Genomic DNA, 23,312 nt, shown 5'->3' with positions numbered 1-23,312 from the left:
CTTTTCCAGGGAGTCTTCTCTTCTCATGAGGTGGCCAAAGTATTGGAGCCTCAGCTTCAGGATCTGTCCTTCCAGTGAGCACTCAGGGCTGATTTCCTTCAGAATGGAGAGGTTTGATCTTCTTGCAGTCCATGGGACTCTCAAGAGTCTCATCCAGCACCATAATTCAAAAGCATCAATTCTTCGGCGATCAGCCTACTTTATGGTCCAGCTCTAGGAGAAAATAACAGAGACCAACCAGAGAATATTGAGAAGCAAAGCAGCTAGTAAGCCTGATCTTTATTGATCTGTTGCAACAGGGTGCTCCCCTCACATGCAGGAAAGGAGGAGGACCCCGAACAAAGGTGTGCCTGCCCTTATATAGACATTTGAAATTGCCCGCCCTGGAGTCCAAGACCACCCCCAGAAACATCATACATACATCACAGAAGGGGTGTAGCTCAAGACCACCACCCCCAGACACATTATACCTACATCACAGAAAGGGCGGTCTACAGCAAAAATCTGAGTGCGTTGTTTATCTCCTGTTGTTGTTTATCTCCTGTCTGGCAGATTACCTGCTAATGCTTACTTGATTGGATACCCTGGGGAGCCTGGCCAGTCTTTTGTAATGATAAATACTTAGTTCCTGAGCCAGGTCACAAGCTCACACCCTATTCATATCTTAAATGTGCCCTTAAGACAGGATTCGTGAAGGAAAAGACAATGGGGAGGCTTTTCCATTTGCCTTTGACCTTGCAGAGAAAACATTTGCTCAGTTTGGGAATAAAAAATGGTTTCAGGTCGGTCTTCCTGTGCTGATCTATGTACGTGACTGCCTTCATTTGCATTGCTCTCAACTGAGAATGAGGCGGGGTTTTTTTGCGAAAAATGAAAAATAAATTTGAAGATGTAATCTGTGATCTTGTTAACAAAAGCAGCCGCCAAGTTAATGTTTAGTTTACTTGAGACTTATTATATACCTTGTTCCTTGAGTAAAGTCTGCTAAGTTAAACAATAATTTGCCGGAATTGAATGGTGGTCCTTTTGTAAGTGCCAAACTTTTTTTTTTTGTCGGCCCTTGGGAGTTTTGTAAGCTCTAAACACTGTACTTATTTTCCCCTGATGGATATCCCAGCCCTGGACACGTCCAAATGTTTAGGTTGCATGAACTTTGGGACGGTGATAGATTCAGCGTGGTTTGGATACCGGAATTCTAACCGGACAGCAGATCCTTGGTGCAGCAGCCTTGCATTCAAATCTAATGATGATTCCATATTTCTGGGATCTTTTTTTTTTTTTAAGTACACTTTGTGAGAAAGTGTTCTCTAAGAACAACAACGCAACAACACGAAGAGGCCTCACATCCCTGGGATTTCCATTTCTGACCTTTTGCTCTTTCTACTGACCAGCTGGGCCATTTCCAAAGTGAATCTTGTTTTAAAACACAAAGCCCCACCCTTCTTAATGGGATGGGAAGCAGCCTGGGAATTGTTCCTAAAAGGAAATTCCAATTTTAAAAAATGGAGCTGTGGCAAGCTAATGGGATGTCGGCAAACTTCGGAAGCCCTTTGGACAACAGGGAGAGAGGGGCATAAGATCTTAAGAGCCTGTGAGAAATCTACGTGCAGGATCCGAGCACAAGAGCACTCGCTCTTCCTGCAGTTTCCAGGAAGTGATATTAGGAAGTACTATTGCCTCCAACTGTGGAGGCAGAAGAAGAGTCATCATGGCTAGTAGACAGCCCTCTTCAAAATGAATTTTTCCTTTCCTCTTCGAAAGCCAGGCAGGTTAGTGGCCATCACTGTTTGGAGAGAGGTTGATTTAAAAGATGCATAGTGAATGCTTAGGACAGTGTGGTAGCTCAGCGGAGTGCTCTTGTATGCATATTTTTTAAATTGGTTATTAGGAAGTTTTATTGATGCAGTTTTAAAGCTGTGGATTTCAGTGCCTTGTTAAGTGTTGTTTTAATGAGATTGCCGTGAGTTATGCTGTCGCTGGCAGCTTTGAGGAGGGAGGAAGTGGATAAGAGAGAAGTTCTCTCTCTCTCTCTCTCTCTCTCTCTCTCTCTCTCTCTCTCGTAGCACTGGAATTCGTGGGAAGCTGGATGTGGGAAGGTTCAGGACTGATTAGAAGAAAGGGCTTCTTCACTCAGCGCCTGGTTAAACTGTGGAACTCCCTCCCACAGGAGGCAAAGATGGCAGCCAACTACGTTGGCTTTAAAAGAGGATTGAACAAATGCATGGAGGAGCATAGGGAGAGCTTGGTGGATCAGGCCCGTGGCCCATCTAGTCCAGCATCCCGTTCTCACTGTGGTGACTCAGGTTCCTGTGGGGAAACCTGGAAGCCAGATTCAAGCACAAGATCATTGTCTCCTGCGCTTTCCAGTATTTCTGGTATTCAGAAGCATGACTGCCTAATGACGGAATATCTAGGCACCTTTTTTTTTTAACAGTGGTATTTATTATTGTTATTATTATTTATTATTATCATTATTCATTTCATTTCTGTACTGCTTTATATTTTAAAGAAAAAAATCACAAAGCGGTTTGCAACACATGAAAACATCAAATAATACAGAATGAAGCAAATTCAAGCTTCAAGGAAAATATTTCAGACCCTTCTGCAAGTGACATTTTGCTTTCCCTGTATTTATCTACCTGCTTGAGTTATAGAGCTGCTCCATAGTAGACGTACTCTAGGAAGCCAGCGTGGCGTAGTGGTGAGAGTGTCGGACTAGGACCTGGGAGATCAGGGTTCGAATCCCCACTCTGTCAGGAAGCTCACTCCGGGATCTTGGAGTCACTCACAGCCTCTTGACCTTCCTCACAGGGTCGTTGTAAGGATTAAGAGAGGAGGGGAGTGAGCCATGTGCTCCCTGGAGAAAAAGGTGGGATATTAATGCAAAAAATGAGCTCTTCCGCTTGCCTGCTTAAGAGAGCTGGAGAGGCCAGCCAGATGGATATGTCAGTCGCCAACTTGGCATTCAGAGATCTCCACGTGGTCGCACGTGGATCTGCGCCAGTAGCAAAATGCGCCTAGCGCCTGGCTAATTTCTAACACTGAGGAGAAGGGTATTGGTGGCTGCTAATAATATAATAATAATAATAATAATAATAATAATAATAATAATAATATCTTTATTGTCATTGCCCCCTCTCAGGGACAACGAAATTACTTGACTGCTCCATAAAAACACTAATTAAAACAATACAGTATAGTACAGCAAGGAAGATTAGATGACTTTCAAAGTCCAGGCTTCCCATTCAGGGCTGAGATCGCTCTGGAGAAGAAGCTGTTCTTAAGACGGCTCGTTCTTGTCTTCATCGTCCTGTATCTCCGTCCCGACGGCAGGAGCTCGAAGAGACAGTGACCAGGATGCGATGGATCTTTTACTATGTCCAGTGCCTTCCTATGGCACCTTGTGGCATAAATCTGCTCTAAGGTGGAGAGTGGGCAGCCAACAATGCTCTCTGCTGCCTTAACAACTCTGCACAACCCCATCCTGTCCTGGGTAGTACAGCTTCCGTACCACACACATAAGCCATAAGTGAGCACGCTCTCAATGGCACAGTGATAGAAGGCAAGCAGCAGTTTCTGCGGAAGATGGTTTTTCCTTAGAATTCTCAAAAAGTACAGTCTCTGCTGCGCCTTCTTCACAAGCCCCCTTGTGTTGACACTCCAGGACAGATCCTCTTGTAATTCAATGCCCAAAAATCTAAACGTTGTTACCCTCTCCACACAGACCCCATCAATCAAAAGTGGCTGGATATTGCTCTTCTGTCTCCTGAAGTCCACCACAAGCTCCTTTGTCTTCCTTGTATTTATGAGCAAGTTGTTAGCTCTGCACCACTCTGTCAGCCGCTCCACCTCATCTCTATAGTCCGTTTCACCCTCCCTTTCAGGGATAAGCCCAATCACGGTTGTGTCATCTGCAAATTTCACAACCCTATTACTAGGGTGAGCAGCGACACAATCGTACGTGTAGAGAATATAAAGGAGTGGACTGAGTACGCATCCCTGTGGTGTTCCTATGTTAGTCTTAAGCATTTTAGAGGTATAAGGGCCCAACCGAACCCTCTGGGAGCGGTCTGACAAAAAGTCCAATATCCACCCACAAAGTGATAACGGAAGCCCCAGATCTTCCAGTTTAGACATCAGACACTGTGGTAGAATGGTATTAAATGCCGAGCTGAAATCTAAAAAAAGCAGTCTGGCATAACCCCCCACCCCCCGCTGCTCCAAATGTGCAAGGACGGCATGGAGGGCAATCGCCACAGCGTCCTCTGTCGATCTTTTCGTTTTATAAGCAAATTAGAATGTGTCCAGTCCCTCTGGTAGGCAGGCAATGACATCCTGCTAGCCAGGATGACTATGCTCAGCCTCCATGGTCGGAGGCAGTAATGTTTCTGAATACCATTTGTAGGAAAACCACAAGAGGAGAAAGGGCTCTTGGGTCCTGCTTGAGCATCTAGTTTGCCCTGTGAGAACAGGGATGCTGGAGTAGATGGGCCATTGGCCTGATCCTGCAGGTTCTTCTTATGTTCCTAACTTTGGATCGGAAGCAGAGGAGATGCATATATTACCGAAAGATATCGGGGAACAGCTTTCCTTGCAATCGGGAATAATTAGCTGGGCTAGCCTGATCTTTTTTGACTGAGCTGTGTGCAAGGTGGCCTTGACTGCTGAGATTGTGGCAGGCCTAGTCAGCGCAAATTAGCATTTTGATGGCTCTCTTTGCATCGCGCTCAGGCGTTCTGCCTGGGAGAGCATCCAGACCCAGCTTTGATTAGCAGGGCTAAGATAAACCCTTTATAGAACTAAATGCGGTAACGGTTAATCTCGGCAGAGTCACCTGGGTCCTGCGAGACGTAAAGAAGCTTTGCTGCTTTTGATTGTTAACATCCACTGGGCAAAACACACACACACACGTGTGAACACTTGTTGCTAGCAAACATCATTTTTGCAGATGGTTGTTGGGGAAATGACCTTTTTTGAGATCATGCAGCCAATCAGAAACTGACCCTGGCTATTTCTCCCCCACTCCCATTAGAGTTAGGCAATGTGGTGACCTGGGGGTGACATTAGACCTCTAACTTCCAGCAGCCCAATCCAGCAAGGCCAGAGATCATGTGAGTTGTAGCAGCAGGCACCACTTTGGCTAAGCGCTGGACTATAAAGCCGATGCGTCAGGTGACTCCTTACGCACTACCGAACAAGAGGACAGAGATCTGCATAAAAGTGGCTTCAGTGCTTCTTCATCTTTAAACTAGACTTGGACAGAATAGCCCTTCAAATAGAGGATGCCTTCAAATCAGGCATCCCCAAACTCCAGCTGTTTTGGGACTACAACTCCCATCATCCCTAGCTAACAGGACTAGTGGTTAGGGATGACGGGAATTGTAGTCCCAAAACAGCTGGAGGGCGAAGTTTGGGGATGCCTGCTCCAAATAGAGAACAGTCCCCTGTCAAGTGAAACAAATGGCCACCCAAAGCTGATGGAAAAGGGGCTCTTGTACCTTTAATAGTTGCCTGGAAGAGAGGTGTTAACTAAAGGTGCAACGAGCCCTTTTTCTCTTTTTCATCTGGCTACACTCCCTTCTAGGCTCCATTCAGCTCCATGGTTATCCCAGATTTTCTGGGACTGGTCTTGAAAATCTGTGTGTATTCAATACGTTATTGCACAGATACTTTCAACTCTGCTTTTATAATACAGTGGTACCTCGGGTTAAGTACTTAATTCGTTCCGGAGGTCTGTTCTTAACCTGAAACTGTTCTTAACCTGAAGCACCACTTTAGCTAATGGGGCCTGCCGCTGCTGCGCTGCCGCTGCGCGATTTCTGTTCTCATCCTGAAGCAAAGTTCTTAACCCGAGGTACTATTTCTGGGTTAGCGGAGTCTGTAACCCGAAGTGTATGTAACCCAAGGTACCACTGTAATGCAAATTTGGCCTCATGTGAAAGGCCGAAGGTGCTCCCCAGCCCGGATTTCCCAGTATGCCTTCAGAGAACTAAAAGTTAAATTTGCAGGATTTAAGTAACACAAGTTAGCAAATACAGTGTGGGAGGCACTGCAGATATTTCTTTCCAAAATGAAGATATTTTTGGCCATTCTATCCTCCCCCTATTCCGAAGCCTCTTGCAGAAAGTGATTTATTTGCAAGAGGAATCTGTTCTTTGTGCTTCTAGATGATTAGAACATTTTCAAGAGACAATAATTGTTTATAGAGCTGGAGGAATAAAGAGCTCTGGCTGAAGCTTGCGGAATTGAAACAGTTTGAGGGGGTTGCAAACAAAGGGTGGCTGGGCGGGTAGTAGAAGTTCCCTTGGCATTAAGAGGAGGGCAAGCAAAGCAGCAAGGACACCCAGGAGAAAAAGCTCCCATCTGTTTGCATGTAGCCTAGATGCAGAAAGATGCACTGCGGATTCTGGTGGAAGAATCTACAGTCTAATCCAGGTCTTCAGCATGTGAGGCAAAGCTGTCATCGCCCCAGAAGATATTCCTGGGCGCTAAATTGCCCACCCATATATGTGTGTGTGCTGATTTGCTCAGCACCATCCGCTGGCATCCCTGCACCTGAGGATCTGAGCCTCAGGATGGGTACTAACATCTCTTTATTATTTATAACCCGCCCCTCTGGCTGGGTTACCCCAGACACTCTGGGTAGCTTCCAACACATATAAAAAAACCATAATAAAATGTCGAACATTTTTTAAAAACTTCCAAGCACTCAACACCATACGTGGTGGTAGACATTGTGGAATGGGGGAGGGGGGCGGACCCCTGGCTCTCCTCTAGCTGTTGCTTGGCTCACATCTGTGGGATGTTAGCATCCAAAATGCATGGTGCCATGCACTCTGTGGTTCAGTTCTTAACCAACTTGTGAGTCAAAATGAGAGCAGCAGGTGTGTTGCATTGTGCTGCTGTCTGCCTCAGAGTCAGAGCACCAGTCTGCCTGTAAATGTTAGGTCGCCTGTCACTGTTTAATCTATGTACACTGTTATGTACTGAAGTTCTCACCCTGGGCCAGCAGGGGGATACTGTAGATAGTTTTCACTCAGGTCCACATATGCAAATAAGGGATTGAAAGTGACGTTCGGTGATTGGATAGTTACAGAAAGTTGTTACTGTTGCATTGTAGTGGAGCTCTATATAAGCAGGCTGGCTGAACCCTTCAGTTCAGTTCTGTTCTGGTTTGTGAATAAACAAGAGCTGTCTGAAGAATCGCTGTGTCATCTGATATGTTCACCCACAATTTAACATACACAACCCGTGTTGTGTATATGTTCAGTCTGCAACTGCAAGTACACTAAGCAATTTGTTCCTTAAACTTTAAACAAGGGCGACTTGCGTAGCTTTTATAGGAGGGGAAAGAGAACGGGAGGGTCAGACGACCCAGGGCTGTCTTTCGCATACTTCCGCCAAATGGGAACTAAAGTCTAATTCCCACGCCATCAGGCAGGGTGGCTAGGGATGATGGAAGAAGACGGAGAGCAGCTCAGGCCCAAAGCCTGAATGTGGTCCTTCAGTCCTCTTTATTAGGCCCTCAGAACCCTCCCCAGGCCACACACACTAGTGGCCTTGCTTCATACGCCAAATATTTTCCCCTGGCTGGACTGTGTCCTTGAGCTCTGATAATACCTCTTCATTGTCTGGTCTATAGAGAGGGATGATTGACTGTGTGTGTTTGTGTGTGTGTCGGTACAGAAAGTAGCCTACTACATACATGTAAAATTTGCATTTATTGCTCTGCTGACTTTTGCCTCTGACTGCTCCCACTGCTGGCTGCCCAGAAGAGAATTTATCCTTCTTTTTCGCCATCCTTGTTTTTGCAGGTCCCAGTTGGCAAGCTGGCCCGCTCCCTTCTGAACCGCTTAATAATAATAATAATAATAATAATAATAATAATTTATTTATACCCCGCCCATCTGGCTGAGTTTCCCCAACCACTCTGGGCGGCTCCCAATCAAATGTTAAAAACAGTGCAGCATTAAATATTAAAAACTTCCCTGAACAGGGCTGCCTTCAGATGTCTTTTAAAGATAGGATAGCTGCTAATTTCCTTCACATCTGAAGGGAGGGTGTTCCACAGGGTGGGCGCCACTACCGAGAAGGCCCTCTGTCTGGTTCCCTGTAACCTCACTTTAAAGTTTGCAAAGCATCCTCCAGACACGCATTTGGCCTTTTGCCATCTTCTCCCACCCTTTTTCCTGGCGCTCTCAGAATGAACAGGATTTGACAGGTTGCATCCTCTCCCCTTGGAAACTGCACTGCATGTCTCCCGGGAGCTTGGTCTCTCTGGTTTCCCGCATTTTCCCCATAGTGTTCTTCAGGTTTGAAGTGCAGAAGATGTAATCTTGTAAAGGGGCTTTGAATTCCCTAATGCAAGAGCAGCAGACAGTGGAGGCTGGCACCAAAAGAGAGTATATTGTGTTGGAGACTAATTGGATGTGGTTTTCGAGGTGTGTGCTTCATCGGAGGAAGGGATCTGCGATGTCTAAAGCGTCTTGCCAACTTGATCCTTCTGACTGTAGGGAAAGTTTAATTCCAGCAATAGATGTAATGTGGTCTAGTGTTGGAATGTCAGGATAGGATTGTGGTTGTCTAGGGACAAATTGGATTCGTTTCATGTTTAAAAGTGAATCCACCTAATCTGCAGTTTCAAACCAATAAGTGAATCCAAACACTGCCATCCTTTGAAATTTGCATTTCTTCAAATTTTGCAGTGGAGTTCTCCAACCAAGGATTGTACACAAAAATGCATATTCTGTATTAGCAAAAAATAACATGCAAAAATGAGTTATATTAGGGGAAATTGTTTAGCCATCATGGCTAGTAGCCATCAGTAGAATGCACTCCAACATTTCTCGGATGAAAATAGGGACTTCCTTTTCAACAACAACAACAACAACAACAACATTTATACCCCACCCATCTGACTGGATTGCCCCAGCCAGTCTGTGCTGCTTCCAACATATGGTATATAAAAACATAATACAACATTAATCATTTTTAAAACTTCCCTATACAGAGCTGCCTTCAGATGTCTTCTGAAGGTTGTATAGTTACTTTCCTCCTTGGCTCGGGGGTCGCATAACTCCATACCCTCCAGGGTTTCTCCAATGAAAATAGTGACGTCCTAAGGAAAAGCGGGACATTCTGGGATCAAATCAGAAACCAGGACGGCATCTGTAAATCCAGGACTGTCTCTGGAAAACAGGGGCACTTGGAGGGTTAGGGCTTTTAATTACCTATGGAGGGTCTGCAATAGCCTTCTCTGTGAATTTGTCCTCTCCAAGTATGTAGCCGTCCCTGCCTTCTATCAGAATAGGTAAAGTTAAAGGGACCCCTGACCATTAGATCCAGTCGTGGCCGACTCTGGGGTTGCGGCGCTCATCTCGCTTTATTGGCCGAGGGAGCCGGCGTACAGCTTCCGGGTCATGTTCAAGAAGGACACTGACAAACTGGAACGTGTCCAGAGGAGGGCAACCAAAATGGTCAAAGGCCTGGAAACGATGCCTTATGAGGAACGGCTAAGGGAGCTGGGCATGTTTAGCCTGGAGAAGAGGAGGTTAAGGGGTGATATGATAGCCATGTTCAAATATATAAAAGGATGTCATATAGAGGAGGGAGAAAGGTTGTTTTCTGCTGCTCCAGAGAAGCGGACACGGAGCAATGGATCCAAACTACAAGAAAGAAGATTCCACCTAAACATTAGGAAGAACTTCCTGACAGTAAGAGCTGTTTGACAGTGGAATTTGCTGCCAAGGAGTGTGGTGGAGTCTCCTTCTTTGGAGGTCTTTAAGCAGAGGCTTGACAACCATATGTCAGGAGTGCTCTGATGGTGTTTCCTGCTTGGCAGGGGGTTGGACTCGATGGCCCTTGTGGTCTATTCCAATTCTATGATTCTATGTGGCCAGCATGACTAAGCCGCTTCTGGTGAACCAGAGCAGCGCACGGAAACACCGTTTACCTTCCCGCCGGAGCAGTACCTATTTATCTACTTGCACTTTGATGTGATTTCGAACTACTAGGTTGGCAGGAGCAGGGACCGAGCAACGGGAGCTCACCCCGTTGCGGGGATTCGAACTGCTGACCTTCTGATCAGCAAGTCCTAGGCTCAGTGGTTTAACCCACAGCGCCACCCTCTATTGGAATAAGTGCCATATTAAATATGCACTATGTGAAGATGTACTTTCTTTTATCTGTCCTGAATCTTCCAACTACCATTGGAGTTCCACAAGTTCTGGTGCTACGAGAGAGGGAGAAAAACTTTTCTCCGTCCACTGTCTCCATTCCATGCATATTGTTATAAACTTCTGTCATATTGCCTCTTACTTGCCTTTTCTCAGAACTGAAAAGTCTTATGCTGACCATGAGGTTTAGATTGCTTCCCCAATGAGCAGGTGACTGTAATACGTCTGTCCCCTTCCACTGTCATCTCTTGCCTCTCACCCTTGAATTATTTTGTGGTTGGAGGGATTAAGGGCGAGAGAGAGAGAGAGAGAGAGAGAGAGAGAGAGAGAGAACTGTGCCGGTCAGGACAGCTTGCGTCTGTTGTGTAACTGAAATGAACATGGCGGAGAAAATGTTAAATATGCAAAATTTGCTGGTGGGGAGCAGATGTTTTGCTGCTCGCTCTGTAAGGCCTAATTTGTGTTGCTTTGACAAGCTGACTGCGCACCTGAAGGAAAAACCCCCTCCGTTCGCCCAGGGAGGGGCTGATGGGCTCCAGATGGCGCCGAATAATTTCTGCACATTGTTAATGTAAAATGCAGTTAATAGGGCCTGGTGTTTGTTTTCCTGTTTGCCTCCTACTTGCTATGAGGGGCTACAGAGAAAGCTGCAAATAGTTACGAATCCTTTCTGGAAACCTTTATTTAGTCATTCTTTTTTCAAAAATGTAATTGCATCAGGCATTTATAACTGTGCCTGATCCAGCAGAACTCTTCCTGATTTTTAATCCTCTATCCTTTTCTTTGTACAAAATGGCAAACCCCTCAACTGTCCCAGGAAAACTGGGACATTCCCCCTCCTTTTTTTATTTGCGTGAGAGCACAGCAGCCATTTTGGGCACCGTAATCTCGCCCTGGAAAAAGCGCTTTTGGGGGAAGCGACAGTGTTTTGTTATTTATTTATTTCTATTACCTGCCCTTCACCCTAATATAGACCTCAAGTGTCGGAAGCCAGGGTAAAGATGTGCGTCTTCAGCATCTTCTGGAAGCTGTATAATGAAGGTGCCCAATGCACTTCTCTGGGGAGGTTGGGCCACAGTTTAGGGGCCACCACAGAGAAGGCCCTCTCCTGGGCTGCCACCCCTGCGAGACTCTGAGCTACCAAGAAGACCCCCTCTACCAATCTCAGCAACCAACAGAGTCTCTAGGAAAGGAGGCTGGCTTTCAATTATGGGGGGCCGAAGTCTTTTAGGGCTTTAAACACCAGCGTGAGGGCCCAGAAACAAACTGGCAGCCAGTTCGGCTGCTTTGAAATGGGATTTATGTGAGATCTAAACAGAACCCCAGGCAGTAATCTGGCTGCTACATTTTGGACCAGTTGGTTTTCCTGAGTCGTATTCAAGGGCAGCCTCACATAGCAATATCCCTGTCTGCAAATTCCCAGAGCATGGTGTATACCATACCCCGCAAGTGTCCCATTTTAAGCAGGACACCCTGGATCAAAGAAGCCAATCCTAGGCTCTGTTTGGATCCCAGAAGGTCCCATTTTTTTGGTCTGGCCCTCTGGTGTGAGCCATTGCACCAAACTGCCAGACCAGAAAGCACTCTGGTGTGTGACCTTGCTGACAAGCGTCGGACCTGAAGGCACCGCACCCTTCCTGACACCCCAGTTTTGGGGACGAAAATGTCGGGAGGTTTTGTCTGAAAGGTACTCTACCCATGTGTCATTGCCGTGGCCTACAAGACGCCTAGCGTGGTGGGGCCTCTGCTAACAAAAACTCTCTTCCTCTCGGATGCCTTTAGCATCCTTCGGATCATTCCCTCTGGCACAAAGCCATTACATTTCCCCCAAAACCTCTTCTGTCTTCCTGTGTCACTCATCTTCTTCTCTTTTTATATCCTCCCCAAGAATGAATGTAAGCAATCTGTTGCCATAGCAATGACAACTTCGCCATCACCCGGGAGCCCGTAAGTACTTCAAGCGCCTGGCTTCTGTCAGCAGCAAGCACTGTCAACTTTCTTGCATTGTCTCCTCTCTCTCTCTCAGCCCTCCAATTTCTTCCCACTCCTGGTGGGTTTTTAGAACCATTAATAACCTGAGGGAGAATCATATTATCGTTCCTCCAGAAGCACCTGGGGGGGCCTGCAAGATCCCCGGCTAGCTGCAGTGCGGAAGTGGGAAGAAATTAAATTCGCTTCGCGTATCATCGTGAAGCCGCCTCGTTCGCATTTTCATGGGGAGAGGAAACAACAAACTGAACCACAGCAATCCTTAGAAATTCGCTGTCCTGAAAGGAACTGGCGATACTGGTGGAAGGGCCAGATTCTGGAGGGGTAGACCTTCGAACATTGATTTATTTTATTCATCTCGTAAAAGTTATACTCTCTGCTTGATTGTCAGAAAAAGCCCTCAGAGCGCTTTACAAAGAGGATAAAACCATGGTATTTGAAAGTCTGGGAGACAGCTATTTTAGAAAAAAATTACTTGAAAATTGTCCAAGGTCAAAGTAAAAAAGGCATATTCTCTTTGGTATGGTGTGATTTCATTACTTATATAAAGGATGCAACAGATGGATCTGTTGCCGTTCCAGCGTTTAAATGTATCTGGCTAGGGCAATGAACTGAAGTGCTAGTACAGTGGTACCTCAGGTTACAGACGCTTCAGGTTACATACACTTCAGGTTACAGACTCCGCTAACCTAGAAATATTACCTCAGGTTAAGAACTTTGCTTCAGGATGAGAACAGAAATTGCGCCGCGGCGGCACAGCGGCAGCAGGAGGCCCCATTAGCTAAAGTGGTGCTTCAGGTTAAGAACAGTTTCAGGTTAAGAACGGACCTCCGGAACGAATTAAGTACTTAACCCGAGGTACCACTGTATCATGTTTGAGTTTTTTTTCTCTGTCTTTCTTTAGTTTTCTGAAACTTGACCTCTGCCTGCAAATCCAATTTTCTGGATAGTAGTTATATTACTGGTGCTCAGTTTTTTGTTTTTCGGCTTGCTGATTGCTTTAATGCAGTGTTGGCCAAACTTGGTCCTCCAGCTGTTGTTAGACTATAACTCCCATCATCCCTAGCTAACAGGACCAGTGGTCAGGGATGATGGGAATTGTAGTCCCAAAACAGCTGGAGGGCCAAGTTTGGCCAACACTGCTTTAATGTTTTTATGTTTCTCTCTTTTGGAACTTCACTAGTATTGTAGAGACCATGCTCCCTGACTTGATTGTACTGGGTCTTGGACTGCTGTTTCTCTCTCTGTATGTATGTACTATAAAAAGGAGTAAAATTATTTACAACAGCAACAACAACAACAAATCACACTCCTCTGAATTTACAGTTCAGTAACATGCACCAAAATGCATATATTAAGATGAGATGTGCCTGGAAATGCATTAATATACTACTACAAAAATAGCACAAAATCATCCAGTACGTTAAGAAAAATGGCAGAAGTGTTTCTTACGCTAAATCCTCAGTAAAATGCTGATGAATCGTCACAAGGATTTAATGATAATAATAATAATCCACAAACTGGTGTGGAAATGTGGAGAACTGAATGTATGAATGGAAAAATGAGAAACTGATAGAAATCAGAATAGTAACATACTCCCATCCCTGGGGCACAGGTAGTGCTGCAAGACAGATCAAGGATTCTCTGTATTCTGACTTCGCTATTTACAAAGAACAGTTACGCATGAGCACACCCACACTAACCCACACTCTATTAAGCGCCGGCTGGAATTATTGTTATTATTAATTTGCTGATTGCCTTTTGCATCTGTGTCAAGGTGGTTTACAAACAGATGTTGGCAAACTCTTTATGATTCCCACAAATGTAAGAATGGTGGGGAAAACCCAGCCAGATGGACAGGGTATAAATATTATTATTATTATTATTATTATTATTTATTAGATAGCAGTATATAAATACAGGAAACTCCCAACTGACAAACATCCAGTTGATACCCGCATAGTGCCAAAATTAGAAGTGACTCAAAACTTCACTCAAAGGACAAAATGAAGCTGAAAGCTTTACATGAGCCCCACCGATGCACGCCCCCCCCCCGGCAAAACGAGAATTGCCTTTACTTCTATAAACAAACAAACAAACAAACTGCAGGTAGCTGAATTAGTTTTGCCTCCTAATTTTCCACCAGCCCTCCCCTTATCCCAGTGGCTTCTGGGCACAGGGTTGTGAACAGCAGCTATTGTGCTATTTTCATGAGGACTAGTGTCATTTCAGATCTTGGGCTTAACTAGTGGCAGAGAACCGGTGTTGTGTTGGGTGTCTTGTGAATCAGACCTCTTGGCCCCACGAGGTTAGCGTTGCAGCTTTCATTTTTCCTGAACATATTTTGTTGTTTTAAATTGGCCTCCCACCCGCCTTTCCCCCCCTCCTTGGGTAATTTTTGTCTGATTGTTGCTTATATGTGCAATTAGGGTAATTGTGTCTGATTATGCAAATGCGTGTAATTAGAAGCTGGAAGATAAAATATAATACATCCATGGGCTCCCTCTCCTTTCTTCCTGTCTCCTTCCCCTCCCCCATTGTTCTGAACTTCCCGAACTGGCTATAATAATGCAGAAAGCAAGTGATTATTGTGATCGCTCTTGACTTTGGGATGAAATTGTTCTTTCGGAGCCCTGGAGTGCTTCGGAACAGATTTTTAAATGCAAATCTTGCTGTATGGTTAGAGTACGCTGGTCTGCTTCAGCTATTCAGCCACCACTAATGTGGGCCGTAGAAATGATAGAGAAAGCAGGGTACCTTGCGCACCAGGTCCCGATCCAGCGACAGTTGTGCCCCAGGAAGTAGCATGAAAGAATGAGAGTGACCAGAGCTACAGTCCTCATCCCCTGTTGAATTCCATAGGACTTACCGTATTTTTCGCTCCATATGACACACTTTTTCCTCCTAGAAAGTAAGGGGAAATGTCTTTGCGTCTTATGCAGCAAATGCGTGGTCCCTGGAGCCGAATTGCCCAGGAGCAATGCTTTTTTTTTTTTTAAGAAAGAGGGAAGGGGGTGTTGAAAAGAAGCTGCTGAGCAGCTGATCGGCAAGCGATCAGGAGGGAGATAAGGACGCTAGCAATAAAGGAGGCTGCCTGGGAGCGGGAAGGTAAAAGCACACGGATCCTCAGGATTTTTGCATTGGGTCACCCCAAATTCACCATCAGATTACATAGCATGCCCATGGCTACAGCCTGCACCAAAAAAAAATCATGCATCCACTGTTTCGTGGGGCCGCAATGACACAAAAATGTGGTTATAAAGCACAGATCCACATGGATTCTCAGGATTTTTGCATTGGGCTACCCCAAACTTACCGTCAAATCACATATCATGTCTGTGGCCACAGCATGAACCACAAAAATCATACACCCACTGTTTCGTTCAGAGTATTTTTTTCCTTGTTGTTTTCCTCTAAAAACTAGGTGTGTCTTATGGTCAGGTGCGTCTTATGGAGCGAAAAATACGGTAGCTAGACATCTGTCAGGGATTCTTTAGCTGTGATTCCTGCAATGCAGGAGGGGAGAGGGCTCTTGTGCTTGAATCCTGCGTGCAGGTTTCGCAAAGGCACCTGGCTGGCCGCTGCTGGACTAGATGGGCCATTGGCCTGATCCAGCAGGCTTTTCTCATGTGTGTACTGACAGAACTCAAAATGATGAATGGCTAGCATTAAAAAACAACTTTTTTTTCCTCCCATCGTAGGTCAGGGCAAGGGGTTTAGCTATATCTCTGAGAGGTTTCTGACGAGAGAAACAAATTCTTTGATGTCCTGGGAAGATGGCAAGGGTATTCCTTTTATGGCGGCTCCTCTCTTCCTGCTATGATGCCTTTCGAATCAGTACTCCTTTGATCTGCCCCTAAGCTTGCCATAAATAATGCAAGGGAGAGGGATTCAACCCAGCTAGAGGAAATGCCGGCCAGCAGAGCCTAGATAAGGTTGCCACATAACGTTACTCCTTCGGCTACGCCCCTGCAATCAAAGCCAAGATCTCCATTTTGCATGCCTTTCCCAGAGACCTGAGGGGAAGCAAATACGTCGCAAGATGCACCCAGCTTTTTTTTAGCCTGAGGTGAACCATGGTTTTGGTGCCAGTGGTCCATCCTCAATCAAATTAGGTTGGCTTTGTGGATTTCTTCAATAACTGCACTGTTGTAATGTTTAGGTGGAGTCCCCCAGGCTTATATAGAGGCATTCACTCGCCTTAACTCTACGCTTGCATAAAAACAGAGTCACGTTCTCAGAGGAAAAGCATGCCTGCACTATCTGAGCTGAATACCTGATTTAGCAAGAAGAACAGGGTGCCAACCCTCTATCTCTCTATTCCCTGTTTAGGGAAGCTTTTAATGTTTGATGCATTACTGTATTTTAAAATATTTTGTTGGAAGCCGCCCAGAGTGGTTGGGGAAGCCCAGCCAGATGGGTGGGGTATAAATAATAATAATAATAAAATAATAATTAAATAAATAATATCTTAGGGGCCGCCACAGAGAAGGCCCTCTCCTGGGCCAGCCCCCCTGAACTTCTGAGAGAGGTGGAACTACCAAGAAGGCCCCCTCTGCTGATCTTAACACCCGGGAGGGTTTGTGGGGAAGGTGGCTGCCTTTCAAGTATTTGGGGTCTTTTCGGACTTCGAACACTAAGATGAGCGCCTTGAACTCTGCCTAACAGATTTCCCTAAAATGCATATTTATGCACACTTTCCCCTACTACTAGTTTTTGTTTATTTTTGTTTTAAGAACCACCTCCTGAAATTCAGAGAAGTGCAAGATTTGGAGGGCTGCATTTGGTTTCTGGGTCTTGCTTCAGGAAGTGGGAATGCGGAAGGCTGGCATCGAAACACAAACTGAACCAACTTTCCCCTCCATCCTTAACCTCTGTTGCATGCAGATCTTTCATTTTGCCATCAAGCAGCAGTTGTGTGTTGCTTATGCTTTTAAAAAGGCAGCTGCTCAGCACTACAAAGGAAAATGGCAATAAACTAACTGCCTTTTCCTGAAATAGCGTGGGGCAGATTTTACTGCCACGTTGGGGTTCTTTTCAGCAGATGCTCCGCAGGGAGGGAGATGAATCGCGGACAGTTATGACCGGGGATCTCCAAGGGGAACATGAGTTTTATTTGAAACAATTTCATTTCCTTTTGGCCAGGTGCCCAAACATCAGCAGACAGTTCCTTCCCCTTGAGCAAGGAAACGTATTGTTAGGGTTGGAGAGGGGGGATGTCTTACAAAAACCAGCAAAATACCCTGCCACCCCCTGCCATTCCTTTGCTGCCCTCTTACACAACTAGAATTAGAGAATATTGTTCCAGCAAAAACAAACTCTTTTGAGACTGTGGCCACATTCATACTGTACGCTTAAAGCACTTTCATGCCACGTTAAACAGTCATGCTTTCCCTCAAAGGATTCTGGGAGCTGGAAAATGGCGGGAGTAAAGGGAAATTTGGGGCGGTATCCCGGTATACAGTTCTTTCCTTCTGTTTTCAAGGGGGAATCGTGCAAGAACTGAAAGATAAAGGCGGAGAAGGCGGGCAGTAGCGACATTGTCCCAAAATGTTTGTTGTGCCCAAGACCCTAACGACTACGCCACGCTGTCTCTGTGGTTTGGGTATCATTTTATTTGATGTCATTTTATTGAAATGGTTTTTATTTTTTAAAAAATGAGTGGTAGTAAACAAGGCACATTTTGGTAGGGTTGGTCTTGATGCGCCTTCCTGAAGGAGTTAGCTAGAACCAACTGCTATTCTCTCCAAACTGGTTCTCCGTGGGGGTATCCTTAATTTGCATCTTCTTCCTTCGCCCCTTGTCCATTTTATTATTATTATTGTTGTTGTTGTTGTTACGATATTCCAACAGTAAACAAAAGGCTACGAGCTTCACCCTCCGTTGGCTGATAGTATCTCCGGACAGGGAAAATTTGCATTGGCCCTGTTCGCCTCAGGGAAAAGGAGGAGGAAGTTTTAACAAGAGTCCTTCTCCCCTCCAGTCCATATTGTGACACACTGCCAGCTTCCCTGAGTTGGGTGAAAGATGGGGTGTGGCCAGAGGTCTTCCCTGTGAAGGCACCCTCTATTTCAGTGGTTCCCAACTTGGGACCCTGCGGACCCCAAGAGGCACCACTCATCCCAGCCAGGGAAAAACATGGAGCAAAAGTTAAGAGCTAGTGGGGGACAGTGGCCAAAGGCCTTTGGCCTGAGGGTCTTCCATCCCAGCCTTAGGCCACATTCCCACCATACCCTGAATGCCACTTCAAACATTCATGGTTTCCACCAAAGAATCCTGGGAGCTGGAGTTTGAGAATTCTTACAGTGGACCTGTTGCCTTCTCAAAGCCACAATTGCCAGAGTTCCCTGGGAAGAAGGATTGACTGTTAAGCCACTCTGGGAATTGTAGCTCTGTGAGGGGAACGGGGGTCTCCTGGCAACCCTCAGCTCCCTTAACAAACTACAGTTCCCAGAATCCTTTGGAGGAAGCTGCGACTCATAGCTCTTTAAATGTACAGTCATACCTCAGTCATACCTCAGGTTGAAGTAGCTTTGGGATGAATATTTTTGGGTTGCGCTCTGCAGCAACCCGGAAGTAACTGAGCGCGTTATTTCCAGGTTTCGCCGCATGCGCAGATGCTCAAAATGACGTCACGCGCATGCGCAGAAGTGGCGGATCGCGACATGCAGGCGCGGGTTGTGTTCGCTTCAGGATGCGAATGGGGCTCCGGAACGGATCCTGTTCGCATCCAGAGGTACCACTGTACGGCGTGGATGCAGCCTTAGAAGAAAGAAGGGGAAGCATTTTGGCAGACATGGTGCAAGGACCCTTCTGCTTTTCGTGTCGGAATGAAGTGGCCGCACTATTTCTAAATCAAAGCAGAAGGAATGGAGGAAATGATGAAACAGGGGAGGGAGCTGGTTGTGTGTGAATCCTTTGCAATAAGAGGCCTCTTTGGGCTTCAGACAGTCTGCAACACTGATCGAACAGTTCTTTGCCGTTGTTACACCGCAACCTTTCCATGCCTTCCCCTGCGTTCTTGTCATTTGCTTGCATATCATTGTGCAGTTGACAGGTTTCCAATGGTTTTGATCTAGTGTCATGCTGGCATCCAAGCTGCTCTGGTTTCTGTTTTTGACTGTGTTTTAGGGTTTTTCAACATGTGAACTGTCCAGGGAACATGGTTGATTGGGTGTAGGATGGATGGGAGAGAAGTATGATTCAGCTCACATTTAAAGGCGAATCCACCCACTTAAAGGCAAATCTATGAAATTTGCAGTTTCCAAAATAGTCTAAGAACCAATACACAGCCATCTTTAGAAATACACACTTTGCTGAATTTTGCACCGCAGTTTTCCAGTGAAGTAATGTGTTTTTAAAAAATACCTATATGTGGGTGAAATGTACATAAAAATGCATATTCTTTTTTTTTTAATAAAATTTTTATTGGTTTTTCAACATATAATATAAAACAATACAAAAGACAAACACTAACAAACAAACATACAAACATGTATAATTTCACAAATTTTTTCATATACCCAATTTCAGCGACTTCCCCATGCCTCCCTTTTCTGCATCTCTGTTTTAACCTTTTTTTTTTCAGCAACCCCTGATCCAAATTATTTATTAATTCCTTTTTTTTTAACCTCTTTCTTTCCTCTTATCCAATCATTTATCGCTGCAAATCTGTTATGCTTTACCCATGACATTTTAGCACTCAATAATTTTGCAATTATTTTTAAGATAAAGTTTAAATTTCTTCCAATCTTCTTCCGCCGTCTCTTTCCCTTGGTCCCGGATTCTGCTCGTCATCTCTGCTAGTCCCATGTAATCGATCACCTTCGTCTGCCACTCTTCCAGTGTGGGTAGTTCTTGTGTCTTCCAATACTTTGCTAGTAGAACTCTCGCTGCTGTTGTAGCATACATAAAAAACATCCTATCTTTCTTTGACACCAATTGGCCTACCATGCCCAGGAGAAAAGCCTCTGGTTTTTTATGAAAGGTACACTTAAGCACCTTCTTAATTTCATTATAGATCATTTCCCAGAAGGCCTTAATCCTTGGGCACGTCCACCAAAGGTGATAGAAAGTACCTTCAGTTTCATTGCATTTCCAACATTTATTATTGGGCAAATGGTAAATTTTTGCAAGCTTGACTGGGGTCATGTACCACCTATAAATCATTTTCATAATATTCTCTCTTAAGGCATTACATGCCGTAAATTTTATACCGGTGGTCCATAACTGTTCCCAGTCAGCAAACATAATGTCATGACCAATGTCCTGTGCCCATTTAATCATAGCTGATTTAACCATTTCATCCTGTGTATTCCATTTCAGCAGCAAGTTGTACATTCTAGACAGATTCTTCGTATTGGGTTCTAACAATTCTGTTTCTAATTTTGACTTCTCCACCTGGAAGCCGATTTTCCTGTCTTGTTTAAAAACTTCGTTTATCTGATAATAATGTAACCAATCTCTTACTTTAAACTTCAATTTCTCATAACTCTGTAATTTCACATTTCCACCTTCTTGTTCTACAATTTCCCAATATTTTGGCCATTTAGATTCCATATTAAGTTTTTTAACTTCTTTAGCCTCCATTGGTGACAGCCACCTAGGGGTTTTATTTTCCAACAAATCTTTATACCGAATCCAAACATTGTATAATGCTTTCCTTACAATATGGTTTTTGAAGCTTTTATGGATTTTTACCTTGTCATACCATATATATGCATGCCAACCAAATCTATTATTAAACCCTTCTAGGTCCAAAATGTCTGTGTTCTCAAGAAGTAGCCAATCTTTCAGCCAGCAAAAAGCTGCTGCTTCATAATAAAGCTTTAAGTCCGGCAGGGCAAACCCCCCTCTTTCTTTTGCATCCGTTAATATCTTAAATTTTATTCTGGGCTTTTTGCCCTGCCAGACAAATTTCGATATATCTTTCTGCCACTTCTTGAAACAGTCCATTCTGTCCACAATCTGCAATGTTTGAAACAAAAACAGCATTCTTGGCAAAACATTCATCTTGATAACAGCAATTTGGCCTAACAAGGAAAGTCTCAAATTTGACCATATTTCCAAATCTTTCTTAATCTCTGTCCAGCATTTCTCATAATTGTCTTTAAATAGATTCACATTCTTAGTTGTTAAATTAACCCCTAGATATTTCACCTTATTTGCTACCATTAATCCAGTTTCACTCTGAAACTTCTCTCTTTCCTCCACTGTTAGATTCTTTCCCAATACCTTTGTTTTTTGTTTATTTAACTTAAAGCCTGCCATTCGACCAAAGGCTTGTATTGTCTCCAAAACCTTTTTTGTACTAGTGTCTGGCTCTTGCAAAGTTAAGACTAGATCATCTGCGAACGCTTTCAACTTGTATTGTTTAGCTCCGACCTGAATCCCTTTAACCAGCTGGTCACCTCTGATCATATTTAGTAAAACCTCCAGAACAGTTATAAAAAGTAGTGGGGATATTGGGCACCCCTGTCGTGTCCCTTTTTCAATAGCAATTTGTTCAGTAACCACGTTATTTACAATTAATTTTGCTTTTTGTTCAGAATAAATTGCACCTATACCATTCTCAAAACCTTGACCCACCCCCATTCCTTTGAGATTCTTTTTCATAAAACTCCAAGAGATATTGTCAAAGGCTTTCTCAGCGTCCACAAATATTAATACTGCCTTAGTGTTAATGTTATTCTCAAGTAGTTCCATAATGTCTATTATATTCCTCACATTGTCAGATAAGTGTCTTCCTAGGAGAAAGCCAGCTTGGTCTTTATGAATCTCACCCACCAAAACCCTCTTCAGTCTTTTTGCCAAAATGTCTGCAAAAATTTTGTAATCCACGTTAAGCAATGATATAGGGCGGTAGTTCTTAATCTGATTCTTTTCCTTCTCAGATTTTGGTATAAGTGTAATATAAGCTTCTTTCCACGATTCAGGTGCCTTCTTCCCCTCTAAGATTTCATTGCAGACTTCCTTAAACGGTTGAATCAACCAGTCTTTCAAAGCTTTGTAATATCTGGAAGTCAGGCCATCTGGTCCTGGAGATTTTCCCAATTTCATGTTTTGAATGGCTCCCTCTATTTCTTGCTCAGTTATTCTCTGGTTCAAAGTCATTCTACTTTGATCAGATATTTTTTGTAGTCCATACTTTTTAAGAAATTCTTCCATCTCTTTTTCCTCCACCGGCCCTTGTGCATAAAGTTTCCTGAAATAACTCTGAAAGCAGTTTCTAATCTCATTTGGCCTAAAAATGTTCTTTCCTTCAACCTCTAGGCTTGTAACCGTGTTTAACTTTTGTCTCTTCTTCAATTGCCATGCCAGAAGTTTCCCACATTTATCTGCCGATTCAAATGTCTTTTGTCTCATTTGCTTTATTTTCCATTCTATCTCCTGGTTCATCAATTCCATATACTGTCTCTGGTAAAACTTTATTTCTCTTAAAATTTCATGAGACTTTGGCTTTGATCTCAATTTCTTTTCACCTTCTTTTATTTTTTCCAAAATTTTATTTTTCTTTTCATTCTGCCTCTTCTTTTTCAGGGTATTCTGCTGTATCAGAAATCCTCTCATAACAGCTTTACTTGCGTCCCAAATTGTTCTTTTTTCCACCTCTGTTTTCAGATTTATCTCAAAGTAGTCCTTAATAGATTTCTGGGCCTTTCTGTACACCTCTTCATCTCTGAATAGGGAGTCATTCATCCTCCATCTAAAGGAGCCAGCCGTAAAATGCATATTCTTATTCTTATTATACTACCCTTCATCAAGGATCACAGGGTGGTTTACAAAATAATAACACAAAAATACACAACACATATCAGTGAAAATAACATTCAAAAAGGCATCATATTAGGGGAAACTGCTTTGCAAAAATGTGTATGTTAAATATTAGAAGAAATTCATGCTGATGAACCTTCCCAAGGACTTAAAAAAAATTCAAACTGATGAGGAAATATGAAGAACTGAATTTATTATTTATTATTTATTTTTTAAAACTATTTTTAATTCAACAACATGTAAGAAATAAGGACATAATGAGGAAAAATACCGTTAAATTTAAACATGCAAACAGAAAAGATACAGATATTGGTTGCTGTATTTGCAATGATTATTCCTAATAATCACATATACTTTTAAAAACAATTTTCTTTA

The 23,312-nt window shown here is 43.9% G+C and overlaps 1 protein-coding gene across 3 annotated transcripts in view; it reads left to right on the top strand.

Moving 5' to 3' along the window:
• Positions 1–23,312, top strand: part of CAMKK1 (calcium/calmodulin dependent protein kinase kinase 1) — an 86,286-nt gene that overhangs the window by 13,998 nt on the left and 48,976 nt on the right. Inside the window, exon 2 of one of the 3 annotated variants that reach the window (XM_053367905.1) lies at positions 16,640–16,756. The exons of the other annotated variants lie outside the window; for them this stretch is intronic. The gene's annotated coding sequence lies outside the window, so the exon portion shown is untranslated. The remainder of the gene's footprint in view (positions 1–16,639; positions 16,757–23,312) is intronic. 3 annotated transcript variants of the gene reach the window in all.

This window comes from Podarcis raffonei, chromosome 15 (assembly GCF_027172205.1).
Source record: "Podarcis raffonei isolate rPodRaf1 chromosome 15, rPodRaf1.pri, whole genome shotgun sequence".
Classification (NCBI taxonomy): domain Eukaryota; kingdom Metazoa; phylum Chordata; class Lepidosauria; order Squamata; family Lacertidae; genus Podarcis; species Podarcis raffonei.
This window is presented reverse-complemented; position numbering and strand designations above follow the sequence as displayed.